A 20,000-nucleotide genomic window follows, 5' to 3' on the forward strand; every position below is an offset into this window, starting at 1 on the left:
TATTATTAATTGCTAAGCTACAACCCTTTTTGAAAAAGAAGGTTGCTATAAGCCCAGTGGCTCCAACAGGGAAAATATCCTAGTAAGGTAGGAAGACAAGGAAAAACAAGATGTTCTAAGATCAGTAATATTAAAACTAATATATCCTATACCAAAAAAAAGAAATACAAGAGGAAGAGAAATAAGATAGAATAGTATGACCGAGTATACCCCCAAGCAAGAGAACTATAACCCAAGACTATGGAAGACCATGGTACAGAGGCTTTGGCAAAACCCAAGACTAGAGAACAAGGGTTTGATTTTGAAGTGTCCTTCTAGAAGCTGCTTGCCATAGCTAAAGAGTCTCTTCCACTCTTACCAAGAGGAAAGTTGACACCCAACAATTCCAGTGCAATAACCCGTTGGGTGAAATAGAATTGTTTGGTAATCTCAATGTTGTCAGGTGTATTAGAAGAAGGATAATATGCAATGAATAGGTCTGACTATTCGGTGTGTAGGCAAAGAGAAAATGACCCGTAACAAGAGAGAAGAATTCAATGTAGTACTGTCTGGCCAGTCAGAGGACCCATAACTCTTGCGGTAATATCGCAATGGGTGGCTGGTGCCCTGGCCAACATACTACTTAATATTTAGATTATAACGAATAATAATTGTTGAAGAATAGTGTGTAAATAAGTAAGTTAAATAATTTTCAAAAAGTTTAGAAAAGTAAAAAAAAAAAAAAAAAGGCATTTTGTAACTACTCCTACTATTGAGTTTGCTCACCTGAGGCAATATATTTTTATACTGAAGCAAGTACAGTTTCGAAACCTCCCTTCATGACACTGATGCATATATAAATCTCTTCTTATACCCATTTTAACAAAAATTGTTATATCGCAAGTTCTTACGATAAGTCTATCAGCATTCGAAAAGTAATAACTTCTTTCCACCAGAGATTGTCATTAACATACACTGTGACGATTAGGATTTTTTTTTAATGCAGGTGTTGCGGAAGTATTGAAACATTTAGAGTATTTCACTTTCTTGTGACAGTTGTATTCTCCTGTCAGTCTTGCTTCGTTAACTTTGTCCCTAAATTTAATCTCTGCTTTGCGAGGTTCCATTTTCATTTTTATAGTGTTGTTTTATGTTCTTTTTTGGCTTTCCATATATATTCCTACGAAAAAAAAAATCTGTTCTAGCCTTCCAAACACTTATAAACAAGTATTATTCAAAGTTGAATTTATAACCAAGGAAAACCAGATCATAGATGAAAATACATAAATACAATCACCTGCGACCGCGGGGGCATAAAAACAATTAGAATAGCGCCAAAATTATCCCTGCATGTCGTAAGAGGCGACTAAAAGGAACGGGACGGGCGGTCTGGGGCTTGGAACCCCCTCTCCTGTATATAATCCTGAGAGACGTCAAAAAAGTGATGGAGCTGGGGGATAGTGACTCCCCTTACTCTAGTTTTGGGGTGTTTGAATGGGCGTGAATGTAGTACGATAGAGAGTGAAAAAATGTGATATTGGAAATATGTTTAGGAATAGAAGGATGGATGTATTGGCCTTGTGTGAGACAAAGATGAAACGAAAGGGTGAAGTGATGTTTGGTGAAATGTCTGGTAGAGTGTCTGGGATTGAAAGGGGAAGATCAAGAGAGGGTGTGGCTTTATTGCTGAGTGAATGGATGACAGGTAAAGTAGTGGAATGGAAGGAGATATCATCTAGGTTAATGTGGTTATGGGTTAGGTTAGGTAGGGAATGTCGGGCGTTTGTCAGTGCGTATGGGCCAAGTAGTGAGAAAAGTGAAGAAGAGTGGAATGAGTTCAGGAATGAATTAACTAGGTGTGTAGAAGGACTGGGTAGAAGGAATTATGTAGTTGTCATGGGTGACTTAAATGCTAGAGTGGGCGCTGGAGAGGTAGAAGGTGTCATTGGGAAGTATGGCGTACCAGGTGAAAATGAGAGGTGAGATACTGGTAGATACGTGTGTTGAAAAAGAGATGGTAATAAGTGCTAGCTTTTTCAGAAAAAAAAGATAAAAACAAGTATACATGGGTTAGAGTGGCAAATGGAAGAGTAGTAGAAAGGGCATTAATGGATTATGTGTCGATAACTGAAAGCATATTTGGAAAATTGAAAGACGTGCATATGTTTACAGGTATGGCTAACGGTATCTTTGATCATTTTTTGGTGGAAGGAAAAGTAGTTGTAGCAATAGAGTGGGGGAATAGAATAGGTGGATGTAAAAGGGAGCTAGTGAGGTTTGAAGAGCTAATAAAACCGGGGGTAAAAGATATACAGTATATCAGGGAAGGTTGAAAATGGCATATGACGAAGTGCAAGTAAGAGAAACTGGTAATTTAGAGGAGTGGAAGTCAGTAAAAGAAAAATTTTGTTGGGATTGCAAGTGATGTGTGTAGCAAGAAAGTTGTTGGAGGCTGCATGAGGAAGGGCAGTGAATGGTGGAATGAAGGAGTGAAGGTAAAAGTGGAAGAGAAAAGGTGTTTTTGAAGAATAGCTGCAGAGTAATAGTATAGAGAAGTATGAAAAATATAGAGAGAAAAAGGTGGAAGTAGAGCGCAAGGCACGTGAGCCAAAAGGGCAGCTGACTTGAGATGGGGTCAGGGATTGGTTCAGTCATATGAAGAGAACAAGATGTTTTGGAAAGAAGTAAAGAGAGAAAGGAAGGCTGGCTCAAGAATTGAAGAGACAGTGAAAGATGGAAATGGAAGGTTATTAAAAGGAGAGGAGGCAAGGAAAAGGTGGGCGGAATATTTTGAAAGTTTACTGAATGTTGAGGATAATAGGGAGGCAGATATAATTGCTGTTGCAGGTGTTGAGGTGCCGGTGATGGGAGATGAGAATGACAAAGAGATTAAAATAGAGGAAGTGAGGAGAGTACTAGATGAAACGAGAGTAGGAAAAGCCTCTGGTATGGATGGATGGTGTGAGAGCTGAGATGTTGAAGGAAGGGGGTATGACTGTATTTGAATGGTTTGTGAGATTATTTAATATGTGTTTTTGTGTTGTCAATGGTACCGGTAGATTGGGTTTGTGCATGTATCGTACCACTATATAAGGGTAAGGGAGATGTGCATGAGTGTTGCAATTCAAGAGGTATTAGTTTGTTGAGTGTAGTTGGAAAAGTATATGGTAGAGTAATGATTAATAGAATTAAGGATATAACAGAAAATACAATCTTAGAAGTACAGGGTGGTTTTAGAAGAGGTAGGGGTTGTATGAATCAGATTTTTACAGTTAGGCAGATATCCGAGAAATATTTAGCAAAAGGTAAGGAGATGCATGTTGCGTTTATGGATGTGGAGAAAGCATATGATAGAGCTGATATGGAAGCAATGTGGAATTTTATGAGGCTATATGGAGTTCATGGAAGGTTGTTGCAACCAATGAAAAGTTTCTACAAAGGTAGTAAAGTATGTGTTAGAATAGGAAATGAAGTGAGTGATTGGTTTCCGGTGAGAGTGGGGCTGAGACAAGGATGTGTGATGTCGCCGTGGTTGTTTAACTTATATGTTGATGGAGTGGTGAGAGAGGTGAATGCTCGAATGCTTGGACGAGGATTAAAACCGGTAGACGAGAATGACCATGAATGGGAGGTAAATCAGTTGTTGTTTGCGGATGATACTGTACTGGTTGCAGACATAGAAGAGAAGCTTGACCGACTAGTGACAAAAATTTGGAAGGGCTTGTGAGAGAAGGAAGTTGAGAGTTAATATGGGTAAGAGTAAGGTTATGAGATGTACGAGAAGGGAAGGTGGTGCGAGGTTGAATGTCATGTTGAATGGAGAGTTACTTGAGGAGGTGGATCAGTTTAAGTACTTCGGGTCTGTTTTTGCAGCAAATGGTGGAGTGGAAGCAGATGTATGTCAGAGAGTGAATGAAGGTTGCAAAGTGTTAGTGGCAGTTAAGGGAGTAGTAAAAAATAGAGGGTTGGGCATGAGTGTAAAGAGAAATCTATATGATAAAGTGATTGTACCAACCGTGATATATGGATCGGAGTTGTGGGGAATGAAAGTGATGGAGAGACAGAAATTGAATGTGTTTGAGATGAAGTGTTTAAGGAGTATGGCTGGTGTATCTCGAATAGATAGGGTTAGGAACGAAGTGGTGAGGTTGAGAACGGGTGTAAGAAATGAGTTAGCAGCTAGAGTGGATATGAATGTGTTGAGGTGGTTTGGCCATGTTGAGTGAATGGAAAATGGCTGTCTGCTAATGAAGGTGATGCATGCAAGAGTTGATGGGAGAAGTACAAGAGGAAGGCCGAGGATTGGGTGGATGGATGGTGTGAAGAAAGCTCTGGGTGATAGGAGGATAGATGTGAGAGAGGCAAGAGAGCGTGCTAGAAATAGGGATGAATGGCGAGTGATTGTGATGTAGTTCCGGTAGGCCCTCCTGCTTCCTCCGGTGCCTTAGATGACCGTGGAGGTAGCAGCAGTAGGAGATTCAGCATTATGAAGCTTCAACTGTGGTGGATAACGGGGGAGGGTGGGCTGTGGCACCCTAGCAGTCCCTTGTCAGGCTGGGAGGAACGTAGAGAGTAGAGGTCCCCTTTTTGTTTTGTTTCATTTGTTGATGTCGGCTATCCCTCAAAATTGGGGGAAGTGCCTTGGTATATGTATGTATGTACAATCCAATTGACAAGAATGCCGAGAACGCACCCAAACTCAGATAAATCCTGCAATGACGACCCATAAGAAGATACTCGACTTCAGATATAATGATGGAAACTGAAAATATTGAAAAAAAAAAAGTGAGAAAATCACAGTATAATCTGAGTACAGACGACCAGATAACTATACTTAATTATATTTCCGTTGATTAACAAATGGTGATAAGGATAATTAGGGTATCCTTAGTGTATTATCCTCAAAGAGTGAAAGAAAAATCTTACTTTGATACGATACAACAATAGCTAAGGATTCAAATAATTCTCCGACACCTTTTAATCTATTCTAATCTCGAATTTAGTTTAATAAACTTATTCTAACCCTAACATATTCCAAGTAATGGAATTTTTTTGCGATAATAGAGAATAAGATCACGGTTTTATACCTAAATATCTGATGTATTTAAAGAATCATCGCTCATATGGTTCGAAAAGACTATAATCATAATCTTGTATCAGATTTATTTTCTTTTGCACTAAACTTCACAATTTGGATTCTACAAAAGATAGGTTTAAACTTTGTAAAAAACATTACGGACACAATCAAAATCATGGTATGATTTTTTTTATCTAATTGCTTTGAATAAAAACTTATATGTGCTTATACTGATAAAAGAGAGATACAAAAAAAATAAACATGAGGTTGAATCGAAATTGTTCATTAATAGATTTGAGAAACTTCTTTTTTTTATTGATATCATGCATTGACGATTACGTTCTACATATTACTTTGTTATGCAAAACTAATATTTTCACAGTAGAGAGAGAGAGAGAGAGAGAGAGAGAGAGAGAGAGAGAGAGAGAGAGAGAGAGAGAGAGAGAGAGAGAGAGAGAGAAAGAGAGAGAGCTTTCAATGTGTGACCTGCACCCCTTTAATGCTAGTTGTAAATCAATGAAAATTTATGATATTTTATTAAAAAGAAAAATAATGATTAATTTTAAAATGTAGTGACAAGCGTATCAATTATTAGTCATAATATATATCTCTTTATAATTCTAGAAGTTAATTTCCTGATTCTTATGGGATATTGATAAACACTTTTCGTAGTTAATGGTTGAGGAATGGGTGGATGAACATCCAGTTCTTGTTTTTAATCAGAATTTTACAAGTTAATTTTACCGACTTGAATGCTCTCACCTAATATATTCCAAAGCATCAGGAGCAAAAGAGAAACCACCAGTAATATTATTGTTTATGGCACACAGTATTTCTTATCTTAATTCCCTTGATTATTATCTCATCAATACTTCCATTATTTCCATTATGGTAATATACCTCACTCAGCCTGGCTATGCATACTAGGAAGAAAAGACAGCACTAAATTCAGGTGGACTAATACTTTATTGTTTTTTGTCACACTATAATCTCGCATGTATATCGATACAGCTGGTAATGGTTATAACAATAGCTCACAATGCTCAGAGATTAAAATTGATTATGGATAATTATTTCAAAGTTTAAGGACATGGTCATTCATAACCAAATCATATTTTTACTTATTTTTATGTCATCATTTATATATATATATATATATATATATATATATATATATATATATATATATATATATATATATATATATATATATATATATATATACATATATATATATATATATATACATATATATATATATATATATATATATATATATATATATATATATATATATATATATATATATATATATATATATATATATATATATATATATATATATATATATATATATATCTTTCTCACTTTCCAACACAGTCAATATGATTTCGCTGTCAGTATTTTCAACCTGCATATGTTTATCACTATAATCAGATACATAACGTAAGAATTTGCTGATGAAGTTATTCGTATGTAGAGTGTTTATGAAGATAATTGCGTTGTAAATTCTTAAATTTCCGTGAATTATAAAAGCTGTATAACTTATGTATTATGAATTTAATTTTATCCGTAAATAAACAGAACTTTTAAGTAATTTTTCTGGACATTTACCTAGATATAACGTTAAAATTATGCATCACGAGTCTTTTTAAGAACTAAAATGAAAAGCTAGAGAAATATACGACACACCTCTGGGTAAAAGGTCACCTAAACAGTACAAAGAAATGGAAAAGAAAAAGAAGAACTAGGATTCCGAGAATCAATTTGTAATAAGTTGTTACATAGTGGAGAAAAGGAAGTTTGGAGAAAACAGGATACCTATAACGAGAGTAATGTCTTACACAACTCATTTTCAAGGTCTAGTTCCTCTCTCTCTCTCTCTCTCTCTCTCTCTCTCTCTCTCTCTCTCTCTCTCTCTCTCTCTCTCTCTCTCTCTCTCTCTCTCTTTTTCAAGCATTGATCAGGAACCTTCGGTCATACATAACACCCAAAAATCTGTTCTGTCCATCACTTAGCGTTGCTGTCCAGATTGTGAACTTTTGAATATAGTTGTCAATACATAAATTTCAGCCTCGGATATTTGCAATTTCAAGAGTGAGGTGGAACAAAAGAATATCTCGTGACGCAGAGTTTTCTTTGAATAATAAATTCAAATTTCATATTTGGGATATTTGAATCGTGTATATCATGATTTTCTAACTATTTCGCTAAGAAAATAGACACTTTGAAAACACATTATGCCGAAATAATTTCGAAACTTATTCTAATATGCAGAAATTAAAACAAAATATTTAATATCTAGTAACATGTAAAAAAAAAGGCTTCAGTGTCTTCATTTCTGTGATATGGGGTAAAAATAATCAAGAAAAAATAATGAAATAAATTTATTCGAAATTTGCGAAAGTAATTCGCTGTGACCATAAAATACGTTTAAAACCCTGAACAAGGGAAAATTCCAATCGAGAAAATGTAACATAGGCTAGATTTATCAAAGGATAACTACTGCCTTGAGCAGCAATGCGTAGTGACTGTTTAACTAAAGCAAGTGACCCCTACCTGTCCTTACTAATTCCAGTAAGGTCATCTGCTAGGCGTAAGGAGTAAAATCCGAAGAAACATCTTGTCTATTGCCTTAATCAGGTTGCCAGTGACTTCAGGATTTTGAGGAGTTATTTCTTACACACCCATATAACAATTGGCAAACATTGATTTACTAAGATACAACGTCTAGCATAAATAAATATTGTACTCCTCATATCAGAGACGATATTTTAATCGAATGATAAATGGACAAAACAGAAAAAAAAGATAAAATAGGCTACATAGGACGTATAATTCCTTGATTTTCCAATTTTCGAGATAGCAGCATTCTAGTTAAAGATTTTCAAACAATTTCTTCAGTTTGAAGAGACATACATTCGTGATAAGATCAGATTTGAAAAGCAAACTATCTATATTACTCTTTTAGCCCTCACTTCGTTCGTGCTACTATGGTCTCACCAAACAGCTTCAGGCTTCCACAAAGTAACTAAGTGAATGGTATACTTTGTAATTTATTTTCTTTTTTTTTCTTTTTGTTGTATCAAAGACCCTTTTACTATGATCTCGGGCTGCTCTGAAAGTGATATTAAAAGTTTCCTAATTATTAATCCCATTACAATATGAGTTCCTTGATGAAAGCCATTGACATAGATGTTGGCATTGGGACACCGGCAGTTGGGTAAACATTTCATTAATGTCTATTAATAATTTTGAGGATCCTAACTACCTTGTTATTTCACACATTATTATTGTTGATATCGTTACTATTTTTCAGTCACTGGAAAACTTTTGTGAGTCATATTCTCAAGTCATTCCATATTTCTCTCTCTCTCTCTCTCTCTCTCTCTCTCTCTCTCTCTCTCTCTCTCTCTCTCTCTCTCTCTCTCTCTCTCTCTCTCTCTCTCTCTCTCTCTATTCATTCTCAATAATTTACAATTTTGATATACGATATTTTGTAAAAAAAAAAAAAAAAAAAAAAAAAAATACAACATTATTCACATGAAAAAAAATTACTTCGGAGATAAATATTTTACCAGAAATCATATCACTTTTTACAATATCATGGATGATTCTATGTATTAGTGTTTACTAGATGGTTTGTTAGTGTAACAGTCTAATCTTATTGAATCGATGATACCCTTCATTTATCTTTCCTAAACCTCCAATATCTTGAAGGTTCATTGATCTTATAATAGATTCACATTATATTTTCTAAAACAGTCATATCTGAAATATTTTTTTTATTATTTTTAAAAAATCAATGGGGTAGAAGTAAGTATATATGTTTAGTTTGCTTTCACAAAGATATTCAGCTAATGTGTAAACTACAAATAGGCAACCCCACGTAGAAATCTCTTCTATTGAACAGCTGAAGATGAATTAAAAATCCCAGATATTTCGACGTCCAATAAAAGCAGTGTGCCAAAACTGTACTTGCATTGACACGAGACTTTTAAAATCATATGGCATTATCATCATATTTTTACCTAATTTAGAAATCCTCTGTTCCGAAAGGTATAGCGTTGTATATATGATAAGTGAGACTTTACCTTTCGGTTTTAAAATAAAAGAGGCTACAATTTGATAAGAAAACCCTATGACTACAATATTATAAAGAGCATCAAATTAATGGAGCCATATATATTACTGAATGATCCTGGAATCATAGGTCAGAACTTCCAGTTCCTGAAAGTCGAGTACTTGGTTCTCAGCAGTGTCCAGAGCTTTATGTGCGTACTAAGGTCGGTTGTTGTAAAGAAAATGGTATGGTTTGCATTTCTATCCTGAAGTCATTCTGATAAAGAGGATGCAAGGGATTACCATATTTGCAGAGCCACTTTTAAATAAAAGAGAGTATACAGTATATTCTAAATACGAAGAATCAATTATGTCAATTCGCTTACTCAAAAAAAAAAAAAAAAAAATACGTGCTTACTCAACGTTATAAAATGCGCCTAAGCTGTTCGCAGAGTAAACAATCATAATTATTATTCGATCGTGAACCGTCACATTACCTCCCTTTGCTTACAATGCTTAATGGAATTTGTGGCCCCTGAATATAGAATCAACAAGTGAGCAAGTCCTGAACGCGGACATGGTCCTCGTAGAGGACATACCTCCGCCAAGGTGACCTAGAGCGCCATATGTCCTAGAATCATGAATTGATGTGACTTCGACCTTCACATGACCTTGACCTTCACGTGACCTTCAAGTGACCTTGACCTTCACGTGACCTTGACCTTCACATGACCTTGGCTTCAAGTGACCTTGATCTTCAAATGTACTTGACCTTCACGTGACCTTGACCTTCAGGTGACCTTGACCTTCACGTGACCTTGACCTTCACGTGACCTTGACCTTCAAGTGACCTGCTTGACTTTTGACCTTCAAGTGATCTTTGTTCATTTGCCACTGATACTTAATATGACATTGATATAATGCACCAATATGACCTTGACCTTTGACCTTTATAAATTTGAACATCACCCATGGGTTGCGCCTGGACTAGGACTTCCCTGTTGGCTTATGCAAAAGTCAGTGCTTTATTTCTGTCTCTTGATATGGCCACTTATGTCATAGTGACACCAGTGACCCCTGTGACCTTGACCTTGGGGTGACCTTGACCAAAATTTAATCAGTTCTTCCATACACATTGGGGAACTACTTGGCCAAGTTTGAAGTGATTCCGTGTAGAAATGTGGCCTCTACGTTGTCCACAGACAGACAGACAAACAGAGAAACAAACAAACAAACAAACAAACAAACAAACCGAACCGAAAACATAACCTCCTGGCGGAGGTAATAAAGATCCGAAAAGGAAATACAATATTATGTTCTGAACATACAGACTCTCTCTCTCTCTCTCTCTCTCTCTCTCTCTCTCTCTCTCTCCTCAGCTCCTCACTTCCGGAGGAGGTGCACACTCGCCCTCTCTAGTCTGTGATATAGGGAAGACACTCCGACCGGGAATAGGTCTTGGCATGTACTAGACGGAAATGCAACGGTTGTTGTAAAGAAAATGGTATGGTCTGCCATTCTATCCCGAAGTCTTTCATGACAAAGAGGATGCATGGGATTACCATATTTCCAAAGCCACTTTTAAATAAAAGAGATTATACTGTATATGCTAAATACGAAGAATCAATTATGTCGATTCGCTTACCCAAAAAGAAAAAAAAAAACGTGCTTTCTCAACGTTATGAAAAGCGCCTAAGCTTTGTGCAAAGTAAACAATCATAATTATTGTTCGATCGTGAACCGTCACGTTAACTCCCTTTGCTTACAAGGCTTAATGCAATTTGTGGCCCCTGAATATAGAATCAATAAAGATCCAAAAAGGATATACAATATTATGTTCTGAACATACAGACTCTCTCTCTCTCTCTCTCTCTCTCTCTCTCTCTCTCTCTCTCTCTCTCTCTCTCTCAATAACGGATATCAGAACAGGAAGGAAGCATGGGAGAATCCATATTATTACCAATATTAAATAATGGAGATGAAACACAAACCATAATAGTAATGAATGCACAGGGTTTAGTCACGAGTAACTCTAAAAGGAAAATAGAGTTCCTAAAAGAACTAACCCAAATTGAAAAAATAGATATATTAGATATAAGTGAAACATGGTATTCCCAAGAGACTGGCAGTGATGACCAGATAAAAGGTTTCCAAACTTATAGATAAGACAGAAAAAATAGGAATCAAGGGGGAACCGCAATATATGGAAGAGACGCAAATCAAGGAAAAGTTTGTGAAAAATACAGCAACACAGAATGTGAATTGATTGCGGTAGAACTTGAATTTGAGAAACTTTTGAATATTTTAGTTTACAGACTCCCAAATACTAAGGAGTTTGACATAATAACAGAAAAAATAGGTGATATATGTAGAAACTATAAAGACTGGAATATACTCCTATCCGGAGATTTTAACTTTCCTTTCGTGGATTGGAAAGAACGGATAGAAGAAAGTGGTTGTATGTATACATATAAAAAAGAGAGTAATAGTAGCGCAGAAGATAAGAGGCAATTTGAAAAGCTTCAAGATATGCTATTAGAACATAATATGCAACAAATAAACCACATTCCAACAAGAAAGGAAAATGTCCTAGATCTAATATTTGTGAATGAGGTGAATTATGTTAAAGAAATAATAGTGTATAACACGGGAAATTCAGACCACAATGTCATAGAATTGATAGTTCATTCCAAAGCAAGTGATCGCAGAATTAATAAAAGCACAAAACTTTAGGAAGGATATGGAAAACATAATTTTTACAGTAAGAATATAAAATGGTCAGAAATAAATGAAGAACTGAATAAAGAATGGAAAAATTTATTTGTAAGTGATAATAAACAGGTAAATACGGACATACTGTACAAAATACTGGAGAAAATTGTTGAAAAATATGTACCGAAAAAAAAAAAAAAAACAATAAACAAAAGACGTGCATACCAAGAGACAGAAGGATCTTATTTCAGAAAATTAGAAAGTGAAAGAAAAATCTTGCAAAAGAAAAAATGTGTGAAAAAGGAGGGAAAAAAATGAAAGATAAAAAATGCAGAACAAAAGATTATACAGTCGAAAGAAAATGAAAAAAGGGACTTAGAAGAAAGGACACTTCAAAATATAGAAAGAAACCCCAAAGTACTTTACTCCTATGCAAAAAGGATGAATAAAGGGGGAATAGAAATAGGCCCTCTAAGAATTGAAGGACGGCTAACGAATGAAAAATAGGAAATATGCAACATATTAGCAGAAAAAAATATAAGAGTGAGTTTACGCCAAGAATTGTAAATGAGACTAATGAAACAGAAATGAGAGAACAAAATGTTGAACATCTAACGGATATAGATATTAGTGAAGCAGATATTGTCAAGGGTATAAACGAAATTAAAAATGGATCGGCAGCCGGACCAGATGGAGTTCCAGCGATTTTGTTAAAAAAAAACTGCAAACACTATCGCGAAGCGGCTTGCAATACTGCTAAGACAAAGTGTAGATATGAGCGAGATATATGTTAAACATAAATTAGCTTATATAACCCCTATCTTCAAAAGTGGATCAAGACTAGAGGCAAGTTATTATAGACCTGTTAGTCTAACATCACATATTATGAAAGTGTATGAGAGGGTAATAGAAAAGAAAATAATGAAATATTTGGTCAAAAGTAATTTGTTTAATATGGGTCAACACGGTTTCGTGCCTGGAAAAAGTACACAGACACAACTGATAGCACTCTATGAAAACATATACAAAAATATGATAAATGAAAAAGACACAGATGTGATCTATCTAGATTTTGCAAAAGCCTTTGACAAGGTAGACCATAACATATTGGAGAAAAAAATGAGAAAGCATAATATTGTGGGAATGATAGGAAAATCGGTAAAAGAATTCCTGCAAAACAGAAAACAGATAGTGGTTGCAAATGACGAGAAATCAGATGAAGCCCAGGTAATATCGGGTGTGCCACAAGGTACGGTATTAGCTGCACTACTGTTTGTTATTATGATCTCAGACATAGACTATGATGTTGAAAACTCTGTAGTGAGAAGTTTCGCCGATGACACAAGAATAAATAGAAAAATTACTTGTGATGAAGATAGGAACTCACTACAAAGAGATCTAAACAGAATATATGAATGGGCGGAGATAAATAGGATGGTATTTAACTCCGATAAATTCGAATCAATAAATTATGGAAACAGAGAAGGAATGGTGTATACATACAAAGGACCTAATAATGAGACAATCACAAACAAAGAAGCAATTAAAGACCTTGGTGTAATGTTAAATAGGAATATGTTATGCAACGACCAAATAGCAACACTTGGCTAAATATAAAGCCAAAATTGGAATGTTATTCAGACACTTTAAAACAAGAAAAGCTGAAGACATGATTATGCTTTACAAAACTTATGTACGTAGTACACTCGAGTACTGCAATGTGATATGGTACCCACACTACCAAAAGGATATTGCGCAAATAGAGTACAAAGGTCCTATAATGCTAGAATAGAAGAAGTTAAGGACCTTGACTACGTGGAAAGACTGCAATTTTTAAAACTATACAGTCTAGAAAGGAGAAGAGAATGCTACATGATAATACAAGCATGGAAGCAAATAGAAGGAATTACTGAAAACATCATGGAGCTTAAAATATCAGAAAGAGCAAAACGAGGCAGATTAATAGTGCGAAAAATATTCCAGGTAAACTAAGAAAGGCACACAGGACATTAATCTACTGCGCACCAGCATCGATAATGCAACGACTATTTAATATGCTGCCAGCTCATCTAAGAAACATATCAGGAGTGAGCGTAGATGTGTTTAAGAATAAGCTCGATAAATACCTAAGATGCATCCCAGACCATACAAGACTGGAAGATGCAAAATACACCGGAAGATGCACTAGCAACTCTCTGGTGGATATATGAGGTGCCTCACACTGAGGGACCTGGGGGAACCCAAACAAAAAATAATGCAATAAGGTAAGGCTCTCTCTCTCTCTCTCTCTCTCTCTCTCTCTCCTCTCTCTCTCTCTCTCTCTCTCTCTCTCTCTCTCTCTCTCTTTCTCCAGCTCCTCAATTCTGGAGAAGGTGTACACTCGCCCTCTCTAGTCTATGATATATGAAAGACACTCCAACCGGGTATAGGTCTTGGCATGTACTAGACAGAAATACAACATAAAATATTTACATAAAAAATCACCCAAAACAACAGACATCTTCCACAATAAAATAAATAAATAAATATTGTATGTAAAAATGTACACAATATAATATGAAGAAATTTCACTCATTTCTTCCTATAACATCTTCAACTAAAATACAGAATATCCAAAATGAGAAAAAAAAAATCATATCAATATCAGTATCACACAACCTCATCAATAATCTCCGTCTGGCTGCGGGCAATACGGGACTTTTGGGCGGGACAGGGGTAGGAATAGATATTCCTTCATCCCTCGATTTTACTTATCCGGGTATACGGCACAATTTCAACACAACTCACCACCACCAATTCGCCATTTTTAAAATCACTACTACACTTGCACTTGTAACTATCAATCAGTGGCCACTACCCGTTTTCCCGAGAAAATCATCCATCTTCCCTCCCTCCTATTATAACTATAAGTAAAAAGTATTCACATATACACATTCTCTAACACTACCTCACCTCGAGGGTGAACTCGAATCTTGTAGAAACTCCCCCTTCGCGAACCGCCCGGCCCTAGCAGCTTGGAATCATATAAATATATGAATACTCTAGTATCCAACTGACGGATCTTACTTGATCTATTCAACCTCTGACTGTTTTCAGGCTCACTTAGCAGTATGTCATACACTCTGCAAAATTACCACAATACTTGACGTATACATTAAACACCAGCTTAAGAACATGTTGATATCATCAAGGGTTTCTAAAACACGTCAAAAGAAGAAATTAGACCTGTTCAAACAACAAAAACAGCAAAGAAAAGCAAAATCTACTCATCAACTAAAGGAATGCTACGTATTCAAGGGTAAGGAGGTACACTCTGATTGACACCTCTGATAACTACCTCTCTCGGCCACCACATGTATGTGTGCCTGATGATGTTTAGACACTGCGCCAACTGTGTTAAATTAAACCATCTTTACTAGATACAGACCCAAATACGCTGGCTCTAGTTTGTGTTTCCTAGGTTGTAATCATTGGATACACACGATCGCCCACAAATAATTTTACCGGTGTGGTTTTGATCCGACCCTCAAACATTGAGTTGTGTCTTTCATTAGGTCTTCTCAAAAACCTTTCCGTGGTGTTCATTACTCTCCTTAAGAGATTTAGTGAAAAGACAAGCTATTGCACAGTTGAATGATTTGCCAACTGTTGCGAAGAAATCAGGAGCGTACATGGTAACATAGGATCTTGTTCATGCACTAAAAAGGAAGGGGTGTACCTGAGCAAAGCAGTATATGCATTGTTCAATGCTAGCTCGGTTGTATGGAGCATGGCGTGCTAATGAAGGGTGTCATCAGCCACTAAGTTACGTAAAATTTGCACCACTTTCCTATTATGCGATTCCACTAAGACGTTACCTTAAGGCCTATATGTGGTTACTGAAAACTATTAAATTTTCATCAAGTCCATGAACGATTTCATCACCTTATATGTAAACTTAAGACCATTATCACCTATTAATGTTTCTTGGCAACTAAGCCTAGTAATAAAAGAGGACAGCGCATGGGTTAGTACATTTGCTGAGATATCCAACATTGCGTAAGTATGAGAATAACTAGTAAATGTATCCACAAATACATACACTCTCTGGCTTCCAGTACAGTGTTTTTATGTTCTTGGAATCAGTTACAAGCAAGACAAAATTTTATATGATTTTCTATAGATTTTTTTATTCCTAGCCAGAAGTATTCGCATGCTATCCTTAATGTTCTATCGATCCCTTATTGCCCCGCATATGGACTTACATGTACAATGAGGATGGCTCAGTTAATTAAAGAAGGAGGAAAAACTACCTGTGCACAAAATTCCCCTCCCCACTTCTCGTAAGCACAAAAAAAAAAAAACATTCGCTCTAAAAAGAATTCTCATGAGGCACATTCAGAAATGATGGATAACTCTCCAATTCCCCTTTAATCACTGCTCGCACTCTTTCCATCAATTCCTCTTTTTTCTGTCCCTCTCGTACTTCCTTCACGTCCCAACCTCCCAAGTCGATAACACCTAAATCATCAGGGCACCCATTCTGGACATCCCTGTCAAGTCCCAGGCAACACAAATACATTCAGCTTCATTATTCCCAACTATCTCTGTCTCTCCAACATCTCTAACTCTCTCTTTTCTCGCTCACGGATCTCATTTTCTGATTGCTCCTCACGTTAAGTTACATCCCGTTATCTATTTTGATTAAGGTCTTCCATGTTTACGTTTTGTTCTTTGTTTCTCTTTTGTGCCCTAGTTGTTACTCCTCTTATTACTGCAATTCTGGAGAGCGCATCAACTACTCTGTTTGCTTTACCTTCTATGTGGCGAAACCTTTCATATTGAACTCTCACAATTTTTCAATCTCTCTCGCTTGTCTAGAGGTCAACTCGCCTTTATAAAATAAATCATGTAGGAGGCGATGATCACTTTGCAACTCAATCGACTGAGCTAATAAAAAGAACCGATGCATCTCTAGAACCCAAAGAATAGCCAAAGCCTCTCGATCGAATCTACTATAATCCTTTTCTGCCTCTTATAATACCCTGGAAGCAAAACAAATGGGTTGCTCTCTACCTTTATCCTCTCTTGGGAAATTACACCAGCAATAGCTATTTTACTGGTATCTGTTGTCAAGAAAAACGAGCGATCAAATATAGGATATGCAAGGAAGTTATTACTAGTTAAGTCAGTTTTCCAATGGTTAAAGAACTTTTCTTCTTCCACTCCAAAATTTATTACTTTTTGTTTCTTGAGAGAATCTAAGGGTTTCGCTATCAGTCCAAAAACCTCTTATGTTTTTACGTTAATACACAACGAGCCCAAGGAACCCAGCTACTTCCTTAGGGGTATGTGGCCTGACCGAATCCCTAATAGCTTCTACTTTACTGAAGCACAGTTGGATATCTTCTGGGGCTATTATGTGACCTAAAAATTCGACCTATTTACAGAAAAATTAACACTTTGACAAATTTAATTTTCATACCATTGCGTTGTAATGATTCTATAACTTTGCGAATAATATTTTTTATGTTCATTGGCCATCCTTCCTGTTATTATGATATCGTCTAAATATAAAAGAACATTATGGCTAATTAAGCGATCCAAAACCTCCATCATTACTCTAGAAAAATGACTTGGAACTTTTTTAACACCGAAAGGAAGAAAATTAAACAGAAGTTGATAGTTGACTTTAATGCCGTTTTACATTTACTGTCTTCCTGAGAGGGTATTTGATTTTATCCAGATTTTAAATCACTAGTTGTAAAATATTTACCATCCCGTATCTTCAAAAGCAATTCTTCAATCAAGGGCAATGCAAAAGCATTATCCATAGTGACTGCATTGAACATCCTATAATCAAAACACAATCTTACTGAGCCATCCATTTCATAACAGATCTAATTTGAAAAGCCCAGGGTAATTCGCTCTCCTCAATTATCCCATGTTCCCTTAATTAACTTACCATTTTCCTTTTCTATCTATCCCTGAGTGGGTACCTTATAAGATTTTGACCAGATCGGCTTTGCTTGCCCAGTTTCAATGCTAAAGGGAAATCAATCAATCCTCCCAGGTTACTCTACTCCAATTGAATTTGCATCGGAATATATATTAACAATGTTATTAAATACAGGCTGATATTCTCTCAGATATAGTTTTTGAGCCTGCATAATCAAGTTCTGACTGCGTTCATCTGTGCTGGCTGGAGTTTTAGCTCATAAGATCCTATTTTTAGTAATTTCACATAACTCCAATTCTCACTGAGAATCACTTCCTAGCATAACTTTTAAATTTGACAAATTAACTATCGTTGTGTCTGCGGTTTTCTCCTTTATTTCTGACAAGCCCTCTAAGACTGCGTGTCCTCACTTGTCATGAGGTTTAGCAATGACCTTAGTTCCTTACGGAGAAGGCTAACCCGTGGTCACTTATATGCTCGCAGTGTCTATATTGGGCAATATTTCTCCTCTTTCAGGTACAGCTGTTATCTTACGTAATTATCCCTCCTTTCCCGCATAAGAACTTACTCTCTCATGACTTTCTATCGGCAAAATGCACCCTCCTTCTTTTACTGTTATTATATCCTTTTCCCCGGAAATCCATATTTGATTACTGATGACGAAATTCAACCCAGGTATATCCTCGATTCCTGGAATTCACAAGGTGGGCAGGAATAAAAAAAATAATGTTTAAACTTCAGAGATCGTTGTATGCCTTTTGTGTAGTCAATTTCCCACTGGCGTGTCGAGGATGATGGATGCCCCTGACTGTAGTGTGTTTGAGGACAATTCTTTTTTCAATCAATGAAACGCTGGGCTCTTGTGTTAATCAGCGCTCGAATGGACTTATGTGGTAGGTTACTCCTAACTGCAACTTTCCTAGCCCCCATTAGGATATATGGGGACAATGCCAACAACCTCACTTGCAATGCCGCTGCCCCCTGCTCCTGTTCCTGGTGCTGTGTGGGTGAGGTTAAAGTTACAAATGGAAATCCCAGTGCATCCTCCATCGAGTGCATCGTAGTCACTCCCACCGCTGACTTGGCTGCTGCTTCTGATGTCATGCAGGGGATCATCGATCTGCCCCATCTCCCCTTTCTCTGTTTCCTTTTCCTTGGGTGTTGGGTCGGGGCTGCTTTACTTGTGCCGCATCCCTCTTGCCCTTGGCGCTTTTGGCTGGGCATTCTCGAGAGGGATGATCATAGGCCTGAAAAGTGGAACAGAAGGAGATTCTTGGGTTGGGCACTCCTCTCGTTGGTGCCCCTCTCCCCCACACTGCCAAAATCTAAAGACTCTTCTCACCAGCTGACTGGGCTCCCCCATCTCCCGCTTTGGCTGTTGGTGAGTGCCTCTCATGGCTGCCAGCTTCTCGGAACCGTGGCAGTTATTCTCAGTCATTATTTATTCTAACGAACTGTCTAGAAGTTTTCGTATCGCCATTCCTACGTCTGTTAGCGAGCGATTGTTATCAAACAAATAACCATAAAAATTTGGGTTGACTAATCTGTAAATATGTATACAGGTAATTGCTTTTTCATCCCCTTCTGGGAGATTAGCACAGTGTGTAACAAACGAATCACAATCTCGAAAAATTTGAGTTTCAAAACTAACAATGGATCACCATTTCCGAATTTTGGGTAAGTATTTTTTTTATGTCCTCTTTTCTGGCATCAGGTAATGCGTATTTCACATTTCAACGTCATTTTATTTCAGTAAAACTTCTTAAACTGTCTTTGGCCAACACATTACCTCCATTGATAGAGCATCTCTCAGCAACTTGATTACTTGAATTGCTTTTTCTCTTTCTGACCACCCATATGTGGCTATTTCAAAGTTTCTCAAAAACACTTAGATTGATTGAAACATTCCTTTAGGCCGTTGATCACCTAGAGGCCTAACACTTGCCTGGATGTCTGGCCATTTTCGAACTAAGACGCATAGCCTATTTTCACTCGTCTGTGTATGTGTACTTTCACTTGTGTGCGTTTGAACTTTCTTTAAGTATGTCGGATGTGCTGTGGCTGCGCACGGCTCCTCTTCTCGTTCGATTAAGAATATGTTCATTAACTCTGCTAAGTTATCTAACTTATTTTCTATGTCCTGTGTTCGTTGTTTTCGTCTATATTCTTCATCTACATCACTCAAATCAACTGCTCCTTTGTGTTCAACTCCCTCAGCAACAGCGTCTACTA

The sequence above is a fragment of the Palaemon carinicauda genome, chromosome 5 (assembly GCF_036898095.1).
Source record: "Palaemon carinicauda isolate YSFRI2023 chromosome 5, ASM3689809v2, whole genome shotgun sequence".
Taxonomy (NCBI): Eukaryota; Metazoa; Arthropoda; class Malacostraca; order Decapoda; family Palaemonidae; genus Palaemon; species Palaemon carinicauda.